Source organism: Numida meleagris, chromosome 2 (genome assembly GCF_002078875.1).
Source record: "Numida meleagris isolate 19003 breed g44 Domestic line chromosome 2, NumMel1.0, whole genome shotgun sequence".
NCBI lineage: Eukaryota > Metazoa > Chordata > Aves > Galliformes > Numididae > Numida > Numida meleagris.
The window spans coordinates 102,115,404-102,133,889 of NC_034410.1; the positions used below are offsets into that span (position 1 = coordinate 102,115,404).

An 18,486-nucleotide genomic window follows, 5' to 3' on the forward strand; every position below is an offset into this window, starting at 1 on the left:
CACTAAAGTTTCTTGTAAGCTTTCTGCTTGTCCTAGGTGTAGTTACTCCTCAGTCTTCCTTGTCTTGCATTAGTATGTTTTACAATTTAGCATATTCATGTTTTATATTTAAAATATCATATTCTTGTTTATTTCCTCATCTGTGTATGAAAATGCCTTTTTTTTTTTTGGTAAGTGTATTCTATTCATAATCGTCTCCTTTATTCTGACATTTATCCATACTTCCATGTTTGGATCTTTTGGGTATGAGTGTCCAATGTGGAGTCATTTATTAGGCCACTTTATTTTGCTTCAAATTGTTTCCTCATCTCTATGTAGCTTCAGTTTTAAAAATAAAATGTTACGTAGTGTGATATTTTTGACTGTTCCTCTGAAAGGAAAAGACACTGCATATGAATGTGTTATAATCATTATTACAGACTGACTGTTGCATCTTTAACTTATTTTAAGTTCTACTTAAAACCAAGTAAAAGTAAAAAAAAAAAAAAAAAAACAACACAAAAAAAAAACACAACAAAAAAATCCAAAACCAACACAGCCCTCTTCTTGCAAATGCTTATAGATAAGCTGCTCTGAGGGTTCATTTCTCATGTCCAAAAATTACTCCTTACTTTGCAACTGACTCAGAGATTTAGCATGTTTAGATGGGAGTACCTGATCACTCTAAACCTTCACAGAATTGTTAATCTCCCATCCTCACTGGCTTGGGGAGGACTACAGCCCTCCATCCCTAATTGTGCGTGGAGTTCCAAATCATAGAAATTCTGTATTATTTCGGAGATGAGTATTTAGTTGTTTTGAAAAATTACTTCAGTTGTTGTCTGAGTCTTCTTTGTATCCTAGTGTTACAATGTGTTACTGATCATCTTTAGGCTTCTGAGTCATAGGTGTGAGTATAGGGATACCTTCATTTTAAAGCAGGCTTTTTCATCTCACTCATCTTAGCTTTTAGATTCCTAAACTTCTTTACAGTCATTTCCAGTGATCCAGTGATCGTGGTGTCTGCAGTGATCCAGACACTCTCATGTTAACTGGTCAGAGTGAGCTTCATTGTGGATTTTTGTCCTATTACTATTCCAAATTATTGAGTTCTTGTGACTTTATCACTACATCTCTCTCTGCTCTGTGTCCATCCAACTTATGCTTTGCTCTCCTATTGCTATTACCTTTGAAATCTTACTTTTGGTCTCTCTCTTATACAAAGATCTGTCAGCCTTTCACAGGTCTTTTATTTCTAAGTGGTTTTTTTTTTTTCCTGCTGTGCACAATGGCCAACACAAAATCCAGAAAGAGCTAAATCATCTCCACCTCACTCCTAAGCTGACTCTGGGGACTCAGTGCCAGCTCTGTCCCAGTTGCAGATCATGGCCTTGGGAGACATTAGCACCTAGCAGATCATCTGAAATCACAGAACTTGCAGGATATATTGGACAACTGTGGTTTGATGATTTACATCATCCTTTGGAAAGCCACAAAGTAGTGCATACCAACTGATGAAATCAAGCAGACTTTTTCTTAATGGATTGTTTTTCCTCGTATTTCTGTACTCCTTCCATTAGCAAATAATGCCCTAGTGAGGCATGAGAATGAAGTCAGTATTTGCAACTGTGGCAGAGAAACTATTAACTGTCTATAAATAAGGTTTTTACTTGCAAGTGCTGCATAAGCCAGTACTTTCTGAGAACCATATTCACATCAAGATGGGCTGGGGGACTGTGCTCAGTTACTGATGATGGTTACTTGGAAGCGTTTGATTGGGTGATGTATGCAGCTTTCTCAATATTCTTATTCAGTCGTATAATTCCAAGCCCTGCAGTGTTGTTATCCCTTAAGAAAACTGCTTTCTATTTCAAAAACACCAACGCTGAATGCTAAATGGAAAGCAGATAAAAAAATCACAGTGGTAAAAGATGCACAGTTCTACCCTCTTCACTAGACAACAAGCTGATTCACTATTTGCTTCTTTGCCTCTTTATGCAGACATGAATGGTTACTTCGGGAAATCTGTGACACTATTATGAAATGTCACTGAGCAGAGTTGAGTATAGTGATGACTCATCCTCAAAAGATTTGATTCAGTTTGCACAATCTTCCCAAGTGTTAAGTTCTCATTTTGGGCTATATCAACCACAGCGCCCAGATCTAATGTAAGAACGATTAACGTAATCAGGAGTCCTTCCTGTAGCTTCAGTGACCTTTTTTTATCAAGACCTTAGGAAGAAGAGATGCTCTAGAAATATTAATGTTGTTAATCATGAATAATAACTAACCATAGTTCATAAAGGCCAACTGAAAAGTCAGGCCATGTTGTGTTATACTCTGCAGTCAATGGAATATGATCTGTGCTGTATATTTGGAAGCAGATGATCTTTAAGGCCCCTTCCAACCCAAGCCATTCTATAAATCTATTTTAAAAAGCTATATACATTATTGGGAAGAGATGTGGCCTGTCATGAGGATTTATGTCATGGCAGTAAGAAATATTCCATTTGTTGAATTTCATTTTCAATAGAGTTTGTTAAGAAAGACAAGAAAAAGGAAGAGAGAATTTTGAAGGCAAACAAGATGAAAGAGAGCACGAGGATAGGGAAGATTGATAATTTAGAGGACTGGAGAACGGGAATGGTGTGGATGTTGAAACTATCAGTGCAGAGTCAGAATTGGTATTTGCTCATCAGAATGCTCTTAACAATAAGTCTTAGCTATGAGTTCCTAATTTCAACAACATTAATCCAGAATGGCTGAAAAGCCTCAGGTATATATGGACTTGCATCAAGTATGATAACTAATGCTCTGCTTGCCCAATATGTTGGCTTCCCAGTCAAGTAATCCTATGGATTAAATGTAAGCACCTAAGTAGACAAACGACTCAGAGAGTTTCATGAGAAAACGTCCTTTCAATCAATAATTGGGCCACATCTGATCTTCTAAGAACTTTGGGGCAGTTTGTGTTTGGGTCCAGAATTTCCTGTGGTCCTTGGAAGGGAAGCTGGATTCTTCATGATGTTCCAGCGTTATTTAAATTACAGACTTACACAGCATAAGGTTAGCTGCAAAACTCTAGAACAAGGCTAGCAAACTAGGAAATGTATAGAACGGTCTAATCTTCCTGTCCAATTCAGGTAAATGTAAAAGGTCTGCATGGATAACTAAAACAATGGCCAGAAAGGCAAGGAGTTTATCCTTTTAAAATTGGTCTTCATTTATTCTCAATTCCATGAGTACTTGAAAAATTATTTCTAATAAAACGCACTCAAGTCTCTGCTACTTCAGAAAACTTTTGTATCAACATCCTTAGGTTAAGGAGCATTGGTGGCAGTGGATCATCACAGTAGGATGTAGTTGTGCCACTCAGGGATTTGCTTTTTGTAGGTATGAGCATTATGACTTCTGTGTCCTTTGTAAAGTTCAAGAGACATCAGGGAATGAAACAGGTAGAAGAAATGGGACAGTGCTGGAGAGCTGCTCCCTCAGAGGCATTGGGAAGCATAGAATAAATTAGAACAGCTCTGAGTTGCTGTAATTTTCACAGCAGGTTGGACATGCAGAGTTGCTGAGAATTAACACCTGTGTTTCTGCAGAAATAAATCCTCAGGAGAAGTGCCACAGCCCTCAATAGAGATGAAAACAGCAGGGTCCTCCAGAAACCAAAAGGCTTCCCCTGTAAATGTGTTCAATGCCTCTAGGACCTAAGGAGAATGCTATTCTTCCTGCAACAAATATATTAATTTAGATATCACGGATGCTTGGAGATAGTGTGGCACAAGAATGTAAATACAGAAGTATGTGTTTATTCTAATCACATTCTCCAATTTTTTTAAAATGTTGGAATGCATTGAATTTAAGTTATTTTCTGAGAAGGAATCTGGATAGCACAGAATGAAATTACAGGTGAAAGAAAGATACCATGCATTGACCAGCTCCCTATGGATCAGTGAAGGTTTAAATCCGTGGGAAAATTCCTCAAGCTCAGCGAACGTCACAGAAGAGGATATTTCAGTATCTTACAAAGAGATGTATATAAAACATGGCCTGAAAATCCCCAGGGGCTTTGGGATGCATGATACCATCAAGAGCAGCTGCCTGCCTTTCCCACCCCAGCATGCTGCTTGGCTGCCACGGAGCCCTCACGCTACGCAAACCACCACTCTCTGACTGAATGACATTGTACTCGAACCCCTACTCCTTTCAACAGAGGTTGTTTTCTGCTTGCGGATTTTATTCAATTTTCTCTCATGCAGTGGAGACATTTAGTGATTTTGTCCAGTACTTCACTTTTGTGTTACCTAGGGCCATGCTGCTATTGTATGTGAATTTAGACAAGTACAGTACTGAAGACTGCAAGGACAGGACAACTTGGCAGATGAAATCAGCTTGGGATAGGCAAGAGGTGGGAGACGATGAGGTGGGAAAAGAAGGGAAGGAGACAAAAATAATTTATGAAATGTTACACATATATGATGTCAGTAGAGACTATAGGAATAGAGAAAGGTATTCCAAGAGAAAATAAAGGAAAGAGAATCAGTGGGAAAACACAATGCAAGCAAACAGGGACGTGCTGTGTATTGGGTTTTAAAATGTTAGCTTCCCCACATCCTTGAATATTTTCAGTGCACTTCATAATACAGTGGTTTAATTATAATTAATTAATTGCACTCACTGTAAGATCTTGCTGAAAAATTACTTAATTTCCCCATTTTTGAGCAACTTAGTTACATGATACCAAATGTGGGCAGAAAGGAAAAAAGCCTACTCTTCCTCTGTAGCACTAGTGATATATCAAGAAAGAGAATCAATTTAATACATTGCCACTGCAATGTGAATTTCCAGAACCACTGAGCTGAAAAGTACAACCTCACCAGTCTGGTACCATGAAAATGAAAGCTGATGTCTGCCTGGATCAATTTTATCATGAAAATAATGGCATCACTCTGGGCACAAGATTTAAAGCCTTCAATGCTTTGGGGAAGACACACTCAATAACCTACATAAGAAAGTTGATTGATTGAGAGTGGCTGGAACACACATAAAGCTGACATTTTTACCCATCTGGGCCTTTATCAAGACTGATAGGCTGAAACATTGTCTTTCTGAATGTTCCTACTGCTTTCATATGGAAGCTCCTGGGTTTGCATTACTCTTGAGACTCCCGTAAGGTGTGTACACAGTATATCTGATAGAACTCTGGATATGTCTTGATGGTGCATGGAAAATGAGCTAAATTCATCCTCCATCTAGATATCTCAGAAGGGAGACATTATGTTCACTCTTTAATCTTCTTTTTATAAACAGTGTAGTCGAGACACCAGCAGGTGAAGGTATTGAGAATACCCAGCCTTTTCCGTAAATGTAATCTTGGGGCACCTGTCTGTCCAGCCTTGAGTACAAAGGACCTCTTAGCTGCTCCTGGGTGCTAGACTCTGGCTTGCAACCTGCAGATCTTTGGCCTCCAGGCTTCTTAGGGAGGTGGTGTGGCCCAGCAGACATTTGCCCCAGGTTAAAACAAAGTAACCCACTGGCAATTGCAAGTATGAAGAGAAGTTCAGAAGGTGTGCCAGAGAATGAAAATGAACATGGGTTCATTTTAGAAAGTAAACAAAGGCTAATGAAAATGCTCATAAAGAAGAAAAAACTTAATATGCTGTTATGAAAACATATAATAATTATGAACATTAACGGCATCAGAGGCCTGTGCAAAGAGAGTTGCTTGGTATTTCCCTGAAGATAAAAAGCCATCTGTGTGCTTCAGGAATCATCATTTTTGCTTCTCCAGGGTAGAGGATGATTTGCAATTGCTAAGCCTTCATTTACTTTATACCAATGTTACCCTCTACAACAGTAGCAGTGGAAAAGTGTTCTACACCCAATGGCAAAAAGCAAATGGCCTAATAAGATGGATTCACAAGTTAACACTGAGGTGAACAAATCCAAGGAGAGCAAAAAAATTTCAAGTAAATTAAGTGAATTCTCTGGAATAAGCTATTTCTCATCACAACTTTCTCCTCCTTAGTTTCAAAATGTCAACAAGTTTCTGCAGCATTTGATGAAAGAAGGAGGAGGATTCATCACTGTGAGCTTCGACTCCCAGTGTTCAAGCTGTGCTCTGGTTATCAGGAACAGCTGTGGTAAGATGGCTTCAGTACTGGGGAGGAAACATCTGAATTCTTCTGAATTACTGGCTTTTTCTTGCAGTTGTAATATACCAGTTTTAGACCAAATGTGTGGAAAATTATTTACTCATGAAAAAAATGCAATCCAAATGAACAAAATTTTTGGTAGAAAATGACAAAAAAGTACAGCCTGCGTATTTTTAGAAAAATTGAATATTTACTGCTGACTGAAAAGGGCAATCTGTGGCTTATGTCAGATTCTAGTATTTTAATCTTTGGTTTTGTGTCCCAACAAAGGAGAAGAATATTATTATGAAGTGAAAAGTTATAATTCCAGGATTGCCAAAATTTTCCAAAAATTTCCATCAAGATTGCAAACATTCCCAAATGGACATATTTTTATTAATAATATTGGCTGTATACATAGATTTGCTTTAATTTTTTTTTTTTTAATTATATGGAACATACCTTTATTCAACCTCTATACTGTCCATCTGGTATTCGCTCTGACTTTCAAGGAAATTTATGTTGCTTTAGCCTCTGAAAACTCTGACCTGAGATCATTTACACTATGTAACAACAAAAGTGTGTGTACATGTATACAATGGTGTTTTAGCTTGGAGCAGTAGTGCAGCTGTTGAGCGTGTCTGATCACCTCTTCTAACCACACTGATTTGCATCAAGGAATGGTCCTAGAGAATGCAAACTGGATTACTTTTGAATGAAACTGAACCAGAAACTGAGATGTTCTGGCTGATAATGGGCATTTGGTGCTTTCAGTCAGACTAGAACAAAATGCACTACATAATAAAAGACAAAAAGGGTGGCTCTTGGGTCCCCAGTTCTGACAGTTTTGTTCCATGGCTTCATACCTGTTGTGCCAAGTTACTAATGCAGTTTACTGTGCTCCAATCACCCTTACACTCAAGGAGATGAAGAAAGAAGAAAATACACATACACACACAAAGAAAAACAACAGAGAAACAAGAGAACCATTACTCACATTACAGGCAGGCAAGCAAGCTAGGAACTGTTTGTCTTCATGTTTCCTGTCTAGAGACCAGCCACTAGATGAATGGTGTTTCTTTACCAGTTGTAAGTTATTACCACTTTTGAGATGGTGTGTGTGAGACTGCTGAAGCAGGGGAGGTTTTAGTTTGTTGTGAGGGCTAATTAACATTATCCTGAAAAGTGTGGTCATAATAATGGTTTGTCATGCTTGACACTCCTGTTGAAAAAACACACAACGTCCAAAACATGTATTAACAGGTAATCCAATGTAATCATTTCAGAAGAATAGTATGAGGTCCTATTTGTTCACGTATTAAATGAAGAACAGATCAGGGAAATGTAACCAGTGTTTTAAAACAGCCCCCTAGTAGATCAGTTCTCTAAAAATGAACCCACATATCCCCTTTTCAATGAGCAATTAGCCTGACTGAAATGCAATCTCTGAGGCTTGGTATTGAGGGTGTTATAATCAAACCAAGGATGTGATCCATCCACAGCTTTCTAAATTTGTTTTTTATTTCAGTGCAAAAGACCTTTCTAAACTGCCTTCCCCTGGAAATGACCAAGCAGACTGTGGCTTCCAACTGCCCTTCCCTTGCTCTGGGGAGGAAATATTCTGTGAGAGACTCAACCCTCCTCACTGTAGCATCATTTCCTGGAGCAGCAATGAAGAGAGAGTGGCAGAGCAAGTAATAAACTACGATGCCGCTATGATAAAGGTAACATTGTAGCTGCTCTACACATTTATAGATATCATTAAGTAAAACTGCAAAAAAATAAATGATTCCTCAACACAGGTCATCAGAGTAAGCTCTTCCAAATAGAGTTCATCTTCTCTTCTCCATTCTACCATGCCTAAAAGGATTCTCTTCTTGGCCGGGTCTGGCAGTGTCACACTAAACTTATAAATGTTCATATTGTTGGTACCAGGGCATATTTTCAGGTTGTATTTCAAGTTTCCATGAACATTCTTTTACAATCTCTTTGAACAAATAAGTAAACGTGTGTTGCTGAAACAAAACATGAAATTTCAAAACTGGGCAAATTCATTGTTTCAGCCGATTTTCATGCACAATGAAATTTAGAAGCATTTTAAAATCTACATTTATCCTTTATTTCTCACAAACCAATCTGATCTCCCAGAGAAGCTTTTTGCTGCTTTGTAAGTTCTCTCTGGATATTCAACTATATCAGTCACTATTGATGGAGTTGTCCAAGTTCCCTTCAAACTGCAGTTTTTGTCAGTGAAATCTTGCATTCTAGATCCGTGTGTGATTTATATGAGATGCTGTCAGATCAATAAAATTTCACTTTAGCTGCCAGAAAAAATCTATGCAGTGGTTATCCCCATGAGGATTTTAACTAGTCATTGTGTAGGTGCTGGTAAGTGAATAAAAAAGGGGGTGAAACGCATCTCACACAATATGCCTTTTAACTTCATCCTTCCTTCCAAGCTCATCTGGGCCCTGGCCTTTTCATTTCAGCTTGGTTCATTTAAGGGTTTCTCTTCTCTTTCATGCCTAGGGAAAAAGTTGCAGCAACACGTCCCTATACCAGTCTGGTGACCTTTGTAGCAGTTACATTTCTGGTACCAAAGCCAAGCTCTGCTGGGTGCTGTCAGTGCAAACCCTAGCACCAAAAGGGGAAAGGCAGCTCTTCCAACCAATTCAGCATTTCTCTTTGACTTTATTATGTCTCACACTCTCTTACTCTATCCTCAGGCAACAGGACAATGAAATTTAGAAATGTGCAGGTATAATTCAGCTGCTAATATTGAGTTTGGCTGCTTCTGAGATTATTTATTTATGTATTTGAAATGAGCATGTGTGAATAGTTCCAGATTAAGTGCTTTGCTGTAAATCCTGCCCACACTGTGTAATTATTGCATGCCTGGGATGAAGCCTGCATAATCCATTACCAGGTCTCATTAAGAAACAAGAAGGAAAACTTCACAAATCCCCTAAAGAATGGTAAAAGCTTTACCAAGACAATTTTTTTTCAGTGAAATTTTGTAATTTTATCATGTATAAAAACAAGAAATAATGTCAGCTACCTTTCCTCAGTAGCATTAGATATTTGATACATTTTAATCTGTAGACTATAGGTGAGCCTGAATTAAATCTGTGACAACTCAGGGGGTGCCTGAGCACTAAACACCAAGTTGGAGACTCGTTTTTGATAGTGCCCGGTGAATTGTAGAAGTAAGAGCCATGGTTCAGTCATTCCAGCTGGAGGTTCAGGGTGAACCCCTGTTTCTACTGCAGTCTTTCAGCATGTCCAGGCATGGAAACCTCCTCGGGACACAGGTGCATGGCTCTTAGCATAGACTAAAATATGAATTTTCAGAAGCTGTGATTGCAGCACTTTTTAGAATCCAAATGTCTGAAAGTGAAAGTCCAAGGCAGCCAAGATCCTGTTAGGAGAGTGCAGAAGGGGTTAGATTTTCCCCTCTCTCTGCAACCCCTTTCATGTACAGCTATTCCATGCTAAATGGGACTGATACCCAAGGAGGGAATGAGTGCTGCCCTTCCTCTGCCCTCAGCCACCACCTGGCTATCTCGAGGCTGGTTTCTAGTTTTCCCTGGCAGAAGAATTACACCTTTGCCTCCCTCTGACAGCTATGGTCTTGGAAAAGAGATGGAATGGTACTCACACTACGCCCACTGCCCTTTCAGTGGCCTTTACGTGGCATTCAGCTTGCTAGACGGCACTCGGACCACTTTTTGTGTTAAGGAACAGCAGAGGCATGGAGAAATTTCTGATCCACCAGTAGCAGCTGGGCTGATGCATGAAGCCGGTGTCATCCTTGTCAACTCTGTTGAGAGCAAAGTGCTTGAGGGCAGCCCTTCAAGGCTCTTAATGAAATTAACACTGAATTTGTAGACAATTCTGCTTAGAAAAATCTTCAAGGGTTTAAGAAGTGGCTGGATGATCTAAACGTGAGAGTTTGGCAGTGAAAGCTACAGCTCTAGAGTCTTACATTATTTTTTTTTTACTTGATGTAATTATCTGGGCAAAGGTACTTATATATTCTTAAAAACTTTTGATTTAGGATATAACCTCTCCACTGGTAATATTGGAAAGTTTATACCAAGGTCGATTGGATGGGGCCAGGCTCTCTTCTGCGGTGCACAGTGACAGAATAAGGTGCAGTGGGCACAAACTGGAATACAGGAAGTTCCACATAAAGATGAAGAAAAAATTCTTTGCTTTGAGAGTTACAGAACACTAGAACAGACTGCCCAGGGAAGATGTGGAGTCTCCTGCTCCGGAGGTATTCAAAACCCACCTGTGAAACCTACTATAGCGAACCTGCTTTAGCAGGGAGGTTGGACTAGATCCCTTCCAACCTCTCTGCTTCTGCAAATGTGCTGTGTGGAACAGCACTTCCCTGTCCCGCAGTGTGGTGGGGAAAGTGAACGAGGATCTCACGTGAGGTGCTCAAAACTAGGGAGAAGAAGACAAGAAGACAACACAAGGGCAAAAAGAACCCCCTAAGACAGAAGAAATGAGTGCTTAAGCCAGAGTTACCTTAACAGTAGATTTTCAACTTCATTTATCCCATGAACGCATCTCAGCAAGCTTGCAACAAGCCATGAAATATCTCCTGCAATCCTGCAGAGATCCCACATTTCCTAGCTTCCTCACAGTCTCCTGAAGAAGATCTGCTTCACTGAAGTCAACATGCAGCAGCTGCCATGGTTTTTGCTGCAAAGCAAACCTCAGCAAATTACCCAGTAGACCTCAACAGAAATTAATCAAATAGCTGTTTCTTAGCTTGTAACATAATCAATAGTCACAATCACTGTGTTATGTGAATATAACTGTCTGGCTGCAGAAAGACTATCCAACACAATGTGGTTTGGGTTTGCATGTCGTTATTTAATGATCATTAGCCCCCCAAGGATCAAAGGCAACCTTAAAATCCTGGCAGTCGTGCTGGAATGTTTGTCATTCAGACTAATGAACAACTGGTGAAAGTTTCTATATCTAAGAATCAGCTTTGTAATCATTTACTTTCAAGTTTTCACAATGCAGGAAAGCATTTTGTACATATTTTTTTAATGAAACTCACCTGCTGTTGGTGGAGCTAACAGCTGGCTGCATGTGAAGAGTTTAATGAAGTGCTAATTAAAATTAATTACATGTTGATTGACCTGCCTTACCAATAAAGCATGGCCCACTTTAAATGCCTCATAGATCTCAGCTGGGGCTTGTCTGCAGTGGGGGCTTGCTTTTGCCCCACTGTAGCTATCACTAATCCAAACCATTATTGATTGCATTCCATCTCTTGCAATTTGCTCTGGTAGGAGGATGTTTATGTGCAGTCCTGCTGGCATACTAGTGGTAGGGTGAAAGATCACCTGAGGAAGGGGGACGGGCCTTCTGTTTTAACAAGGTGGAAGTTTTTGTTGATGTGGCTTCTCCTGGGGTTCCTACTGGAGTGATCGATGGCCTGTAATGAGCACAAGGTGCAGCTGACTGCATTGCACTGCACTGCACTGCACTGTTTGCCACTTAGCAGGGTTTGCATAGGCATAGAAATTCAGGCTTTGCCGACGTTTCTACGTTGCTTTGGATGAAATAAGACACAAATTAAAAGAACAGCTTCTATTCCTGAAGACCTCCCTAGGCAAATAACTCCTTAACCTTTTACAGATGCCTCTGCAGCCACTGCTAAAGGCTAAGGTTTCCTTTGAAGCAGCACTCTTTTCAGAATTCCTTCACAAGTGAAGTTATGTTAAATGGGAGTGGTGGTCACCATGTAGAGCACAGAGAAGCAGCTAAACATGAAGTACTGTTGTTGTTCATGTAGACTTGATAATGCATCACATATTCTTTCTCTGACAAGCGTTAATACTTTAAAACTTTATAACAAGTATTTCCAAGTTCATTCTGGCTAAAAAGGTCATGTTCAGTTCAGGACCAAGACTCACTAAAATGTCCTATTTTGGATCATATAGTGATTTACAACAATGTTATTGTGATACAGCAGAATTAATTCCAAGGTATATAAAAGGTATTTTCTTTCACCAGCTTTCCAGAGTAATTCAATGTACTCTATGATAACTATGATCATTTAATTTTCCTACCTTTTACAACATACTGCTCCAAGTACAGCAGTTTGTTTGTATTCATCTCCTCTCTGTGCTAAACTGTCCCATTCTCCTTGGCTCCTTTCATACAGAAACCACATCAGACTCCTATTCATCTCGCTTCCTGCCTCTGCTGCATTCTTTCAAAAGCTGGATGTACAGAACGCTAAAGCTGCAGCATAAGCATGATTGATACTTATTGTGGAACTGTGGAATTGCTACTTTCTTTTCTTCTCTTTAAAAATCAGGATAATGTTCAACTATTTTTCTTTTAAAGGCAATTAAATTCTGAGAAGACTTTTCATTAAGTGATCAGCGGTGGTATTTGGGGACTTATTCTTAAACATCAGCATAAATGCATTCTTCGTGTGCCAGTACAAAAGGCCTGACACAGTCCTCCATTTTCCTGTGTTGGATATTAACACTTAGAATTTAACAACTGAGAAGCACATTTTGCAATTGGCTGCATTTCTCCTTTTTACTCTCTTCTGGGATTTTGATATCCCTGATCGAGGATGTAGGAAATGAAGGATTCAGTCCGTCAGACTGTGAATTATCCAGGAGTAGCAATAAGACCCTTAATGTCTGTGCATCAGAGACAGACGAGTAGGAGAAGATAGAATCATTAAGATTGGAAAAGATCTCTAAGATCATCTAGTTCAACCATCCACCTACCACCAATATTGCCTACTAACCCACATCCCTCAGTACCACATCTACACTTTTCCTGAACACCTTTAGGGAAGGTGACTCTGCAACCTCCCTGGGCAGCCTGTGCCAGCACCTTGCCACTCTTTCAGAGAAGAAATTTGTCCTAATATCCAACCTGAACCTCCCCTGGTGCAATTTGAGGCTATTACCTCCCTCTCATCCTATTGCTGTTACCTGGGAGAAGAGCCAAGCCCCACCTCACTACAACCTCCTTAAAGGCAGTTGCAGAAAGTAACAAGGTTTCCCTTAGTCAAGGCATCAAGGCATCCTTTTTTTGTCCAGCATGATGGATGACTCTATTTATCCTGAACTTAGATGAAGAGTTTTATTTAATGTAATGAAAAGGTAGATAACGCACAAATGCCATATTAATCTGTAATATTTAACAGCGATTTCCCTCCTATAGATGAATACACAGAAAGACATGCCATGGACTTCAGGCCAACTTCTTTTCTACCTGATCTCAACAGAATCACCAAGCACAAGTTTAAGTCAGAGGAAACCTTTCTTAGTGTATTTCTCTTATTTTCATTCAGACCACATTATATGAACTCATGGTACATGAACCAGGCACAAAAAGTACAGTCAGAACTCTGAAGGCTTTAGTGTTGCATTAGTGAGCTTCACTCCCCTTGGTATAATATAAAAATGGCAAAGATGGTATGGAATGAGCGTTTTTAATAACTCTCCTAAGTGTTCTATTAACTGCCATGTATCATACAAATGAGATACAGAAACTAGGGAAGCATTTTCAGTTGCTGAGTAAAAACAATTTGGGGTGTGAATGTGCTTCCAGATCTGCAAGCAGAAATTTTGCCAATTAGGTTTCTTTTAATATATATATATTTTAAAGTATGAGGAGAGAAAACTGACACAACAGCTCTGGAAATCAACTTGTATCTAGTCAAAGTACTTTCAGGTCTAAGAATAGCCTGCAATCTGTGCCATGCTATAGTGGCTGATGGTCACCTCTCCGTGTTGGACAGAAGTCAGGGCTCACGCTGGCTCTCCGAGATGTCTCTCCTGAGTTGTCATCTGACTGTCTTCAGCCTCTGTTTCCGAGACCCGTCAGCTGCAGACACATCTGCAGTCCCTCATGGGACTGGTGGAACAAGCTTGGAGCAGAGTTGCTGGGAATATACATGCATATATTTTATATACATATAAGCAGGAAATGCTTATGCAGCTAATTAGAGGTAGCTGCAGCATTCTGTGGCATGTTGATGTAACGTCATTAAAGTGAAAGGTCTGTCAAACACCTGCTGCGGTCTGCGACCTCCTACCTGGCAGCAGTGTGAGGACAGAGATTAGATGCACACATGGCGGAAAAGCAGCTGCGTGGCACGCTTTTATTTCAACCAGTGTACGCCACACACTGCAATAAAATTCTGTAATCTTTACTGTTTTCTGTTCCTCTTTAAAGTCCTCAGCAATTGTATTTCTCTATGTTGGTGCATAGATACCAAAGTACAGAGGGATGATACTTCTTAATAATGTATTTCTTTCTCTTTCTTTCTTTTCTTGTTTGTTTTGGGAAAAGTGGATCAAAGAAGTGCATTTTGTTTAGCAGGCACAAAAATCCATGACTGTCCTAACCTATTTTGCGAAGGCTCAGAGGAAGACTTACACATTGAACTGCTATTGATTATCTCTTCCAAAAATGGTATGCAGGAAAATGACTTAGACTTTCTGTATAGAATCTGACTCTTAGTGAAAGGCTACTTGTGCTCTAGAAAAGCTGTTGTAGATGAGAAGTATTTGGTACCAATATAAGCAGGGAAACCACTGCGATGGAAGACTGTTCTGAATCTAAAGTAGTGAGAAGAATGTAACTGCAGATGCCAGGATCATGTAGGTTTCACTACTTAGATGCTTTCTAAGGATAACTCAAACTTCCTCCAGATATGGACTGGGACAGTGGGTAAATGGATTTCTAACAGGGAGGATTCTTTAGAAGTTTCCTGGTCTCCTGCTAGAAAGCACTGGGCAATAATCTCCTTGACAAAAGAAATACACACAATGAGATTTCTTGAGATGGATCATCGATCGTTGTACAAAATGTCTTGATGTCACTGGTAAAATGGAAAGGATAAGGATAGGCTACCATCTAGTGGATATATTGTAAAATTATTACCTTTGTATTTAACCTGTTTTGTGACTTGAATAGCTAAACCAGAAAAAATCAATTCATCTCTTATGAGCTGAAATGCCACCTGAAAGCATTCTGGCCGTGTATGCATTCAGACTGATTGTTAAAAAATCTTGCTGTGCTTTCTTCTGATACCTCAAAGCAGCTCTGCTAGTCCCAAAGTTAAAAGTGAGGAGGCAAATAATAACATATGTGACAGATGTCCTTATTTCTCACTGTCCTAGAGTACCAGGATACAAGGACATGGCTATATGCTAGTAACTGTAAGACAGTGTTAAGGCATTAAGCACAGAAAGAGGTCTAAGATAGGCAAAATACAGAAGTAAGATATTTAACTCAAATATCATGGCATATTTCTACAGGCACAACATAAAATACCCAATGTTAATAAAATATCCAGTAGTTAAGACTCAGCAATTGTTAAGGAAGGAGTGCAAGTCTAATTTTGTTTATATCTCTCTTATACCCAACTGGCATCAGTGGAGTGATTTCTAACCTGAACTGCCATGCTTGCCTCTGGAGGAAAAAGGCCTCAGAAGCATCTTGATAAATTGATGTACATCTATGTATGATATGCACTTTATCCGATGTAAGTAGGAAGAACAAGTGTAAGTCATGCAAATTATGACTCCTGAGTCTAATCTAAATTGGTGGAACCATCACTGCAACTGGACAACTAGAAGGGGGATGGAGTTGCTTAATGCAACCAGGCTTGTGGATAACACTGATGATGCTGTGTTCTGATAAGATGACATAACTTACTGCCACAGCAGATTCAGAATCTTCTGTCCATGTCTAATGACAATGAGACATACTAGAGCTCTGCCTCATTAAGTGAAACGTGCATACATTTAAATCAGCTTCAATTTCTCAAACAGCAGAAATCTTAGCAGCCCTGTGTACCAAACCTCTTTGTGCTGCCTGCTGACCTTCCATACCTGCACAGAGAGCAAAGGGTGAGTGTCGTGGGATGTGCACATAGTATGTGCCTCCCTGGAGGAGCGTACCGAGCCAACAGTGGTTGCCTCAGCCTAGGGGCAGAAGTGAGTGTTGGGAAGGGTACTGTGGGGCTTGAGCCCTTCCTTCTTACAGCCCCAAACTGTGGTGGGTGGGGCAGATACTGCTGTTTACACGGACCTCTAGCAGACTGATGCTGCTCTGGAGCAAAGGAGATGTAGGCTGAGGGCATGACAAGAGACATTCCAGCTAGCTTTAAGTTAGCTGTCTCCAGTGGTGTTTGCAATACAGCCACAGGACAACACAGCTCAGCGTAGGTATTTACCAGCTATTTTTTCACCCACATTTTTGGACAAACTCTTCTACTTCTTCTGTTTTCAACTTAATGAAAATTAACCCAAGCAGCCAGCTCCATGTTACAAATTCTTTCCTAGATTTATGACAACCATAATAATATGGGAAAAAAAAAGAAGGTTGAGATTTACCCTATTAAATGCACCAGCATATATTTTCCTTGACTCCTATTGTTGTGTAGCTTTGCACCAGCATGCTTCAAGGTTTCAAAACCTGCTCTAATTGCGGCTGTCTGGCAGCTCAATTTCTGTACCTAAGGAGATATACAATGCACTGAAAAGAGAGGGGGTTGAGGGGAAAGCTTGCTCACAGTCAGTTCAGGTGGGCAGCTGCTATACACCAGGCTGGAGCTGCAGTTCCTCCCTGGAGGTAGCATCCTCCTCCCCAGCCCATCACTATATGATGGAAGCAGGAGTCAGAAGGGAAGTCTTCTAGCTGCATGATGTTTCACGTTTCCTGTTGTCTCCTGGTCACACAAGCCAGCCCAAAAAGCATGAGGTGAACATCAACAGTTCAAATCAAGAGTCTTTCAAGTTACACAGTGCAACATATATCTTGCTGTAGATGTCCCTGTTCATTGCAGGGGAGTTGGACTGGATGACCTTTAATGATCCCTTCCAGCTCAAATGATTCTATGATTCTATGTAGCAAATGCCATGAGACTTAGTGACAGGGAGCTGTGACTACAGAAAAAGACTAGCAAAAAACAAGACTTGTGAAAACTCTCCACCTCTGATGACTTACACAGATATAGACAATGCTGCTCTGTGGAAACCAGAAGAATATTCTTGTATTTTCTAGCAGCCTTTCTCCAACCAGCCTAAGCCCACCAACAACATACAGGTGAAGTTCAGGATAATGTTCCAAGCATTCATCAAACATTCCTGGGTTGGACATTTTTAGACAGATCTACCAGCATTGATCTTCTTACCAGTCTTTTTTCCAGTAAGTGTCCTGCTGCATGTTACCCATTGCAGCACCAGCACTATAGAATAGGTATTCCTGAAACAATATTGAGAAAAGCATTCCTTTTTTATAGAGAAATAGGGTATCATTACTTCTGGTGTATTGGCTACCTTGGTATATAAACGGAAGAATTATGTCTAGTGCTATGAAAAAGCTTCTCAAACTATAAGAGAAATCCCACTTGGTCAACCAAATTTTGCAAAATGAGGCACAAACTTACAACATAATTTTTGTACATCTATTGGTTATTTTGGTTATTTTTTTTCTTTTTTTTTTTCTTCTGAAAAATCTTGCAGTTGTTATTAATACCTGAAGTCTTATCATAGTTTGTAGAAAAACAAGTTGGTACCAATGATCACAAGCCCCTTGAATTCAATATAGTAAGGTGTAAACATGATGTAACTTCACAAAACCCAGCGAACAGGTTAGTATATATCCAGAGGACGCATTTTAGTGAACTGAGATGTTTTGCGAGGAAGAAGTGAGTAGTGGAATTTACTGGCAGGGAAGAGAGCAGGAAAATCTCAAATCAGAGTGAAGGTACAGCACCTTGTGTACCTCAGGCAACAAGGAAAAGGAATAAGGTGTTGTAGAGGTGATAGGCACAGGAAAGCAGGAGTACTAATACTGATTTTGATAGTTGGCTTCCCAAGATGGGGAAGTTTTCTCTCAACTACCCGGTTCCTGTTGGCACTTAAGAAGATTTACTTCTCCTGAGAGGATGTTTCTATCTGTTGCTGTGTTTGGGTTTTCACCCCATGACTGCATCAGCTCACAGTCATGTGCTTCTCTTTTTTTATGGAGAACGGGAACATTTTTAAAAGCCTTTTCCCTCTTCAGTCTGTGTGACCTTGCATTGAGCAGAGCTAGTCAAATATTCAGAACAAAGTCCAAAAATGAACCTGAAACCTGCCTTTGGGTTTAGTTGTGAACTCGAAACTGATTTTTACCGTAAGTTTTATGAGCCTAGATTGAGTTGGAGGAGACCTGGGCTGATTTAAGGTTTTACAGGGAACCATTTGATACTCAGAGGCTTAATGTGATTTTGGCTTGAAACAAAGCAACCCTTGGCAGACTTCGATCATATGAATCCCATAACCAAGGTGAAATCCAAGGGCTGTGCAAATGTAGG

At 39.9% G+C, this 18,486-nt stretch overlaps 1 long non-coding RNA gene across 2 annotated transcripts; it reads right to left on the reverse strand.

Moving 5' to 3' along the window:
• Positions 6,057-11,273, reverse strand: LOC110395176. Of its 2 annotated transcripts, XR_002436214.1 has the most exons (4): positions 11,197-11,273; positions 10,653-10,829; positions 9,775-9,936; positions 6,057-9,534 (listed from the first exon to the last, which is right to left on the reverse strand). It is a non-coding gene; the product is annotated as an uncharacterized LOC110395176 (long non-coding RNA). The 2 variants fall into 2 exon arrangements; XR_002436213.1 differs by lacking the exon at positions 11,197-11,273 and having other exon boundaries at positions 10,653-11,125.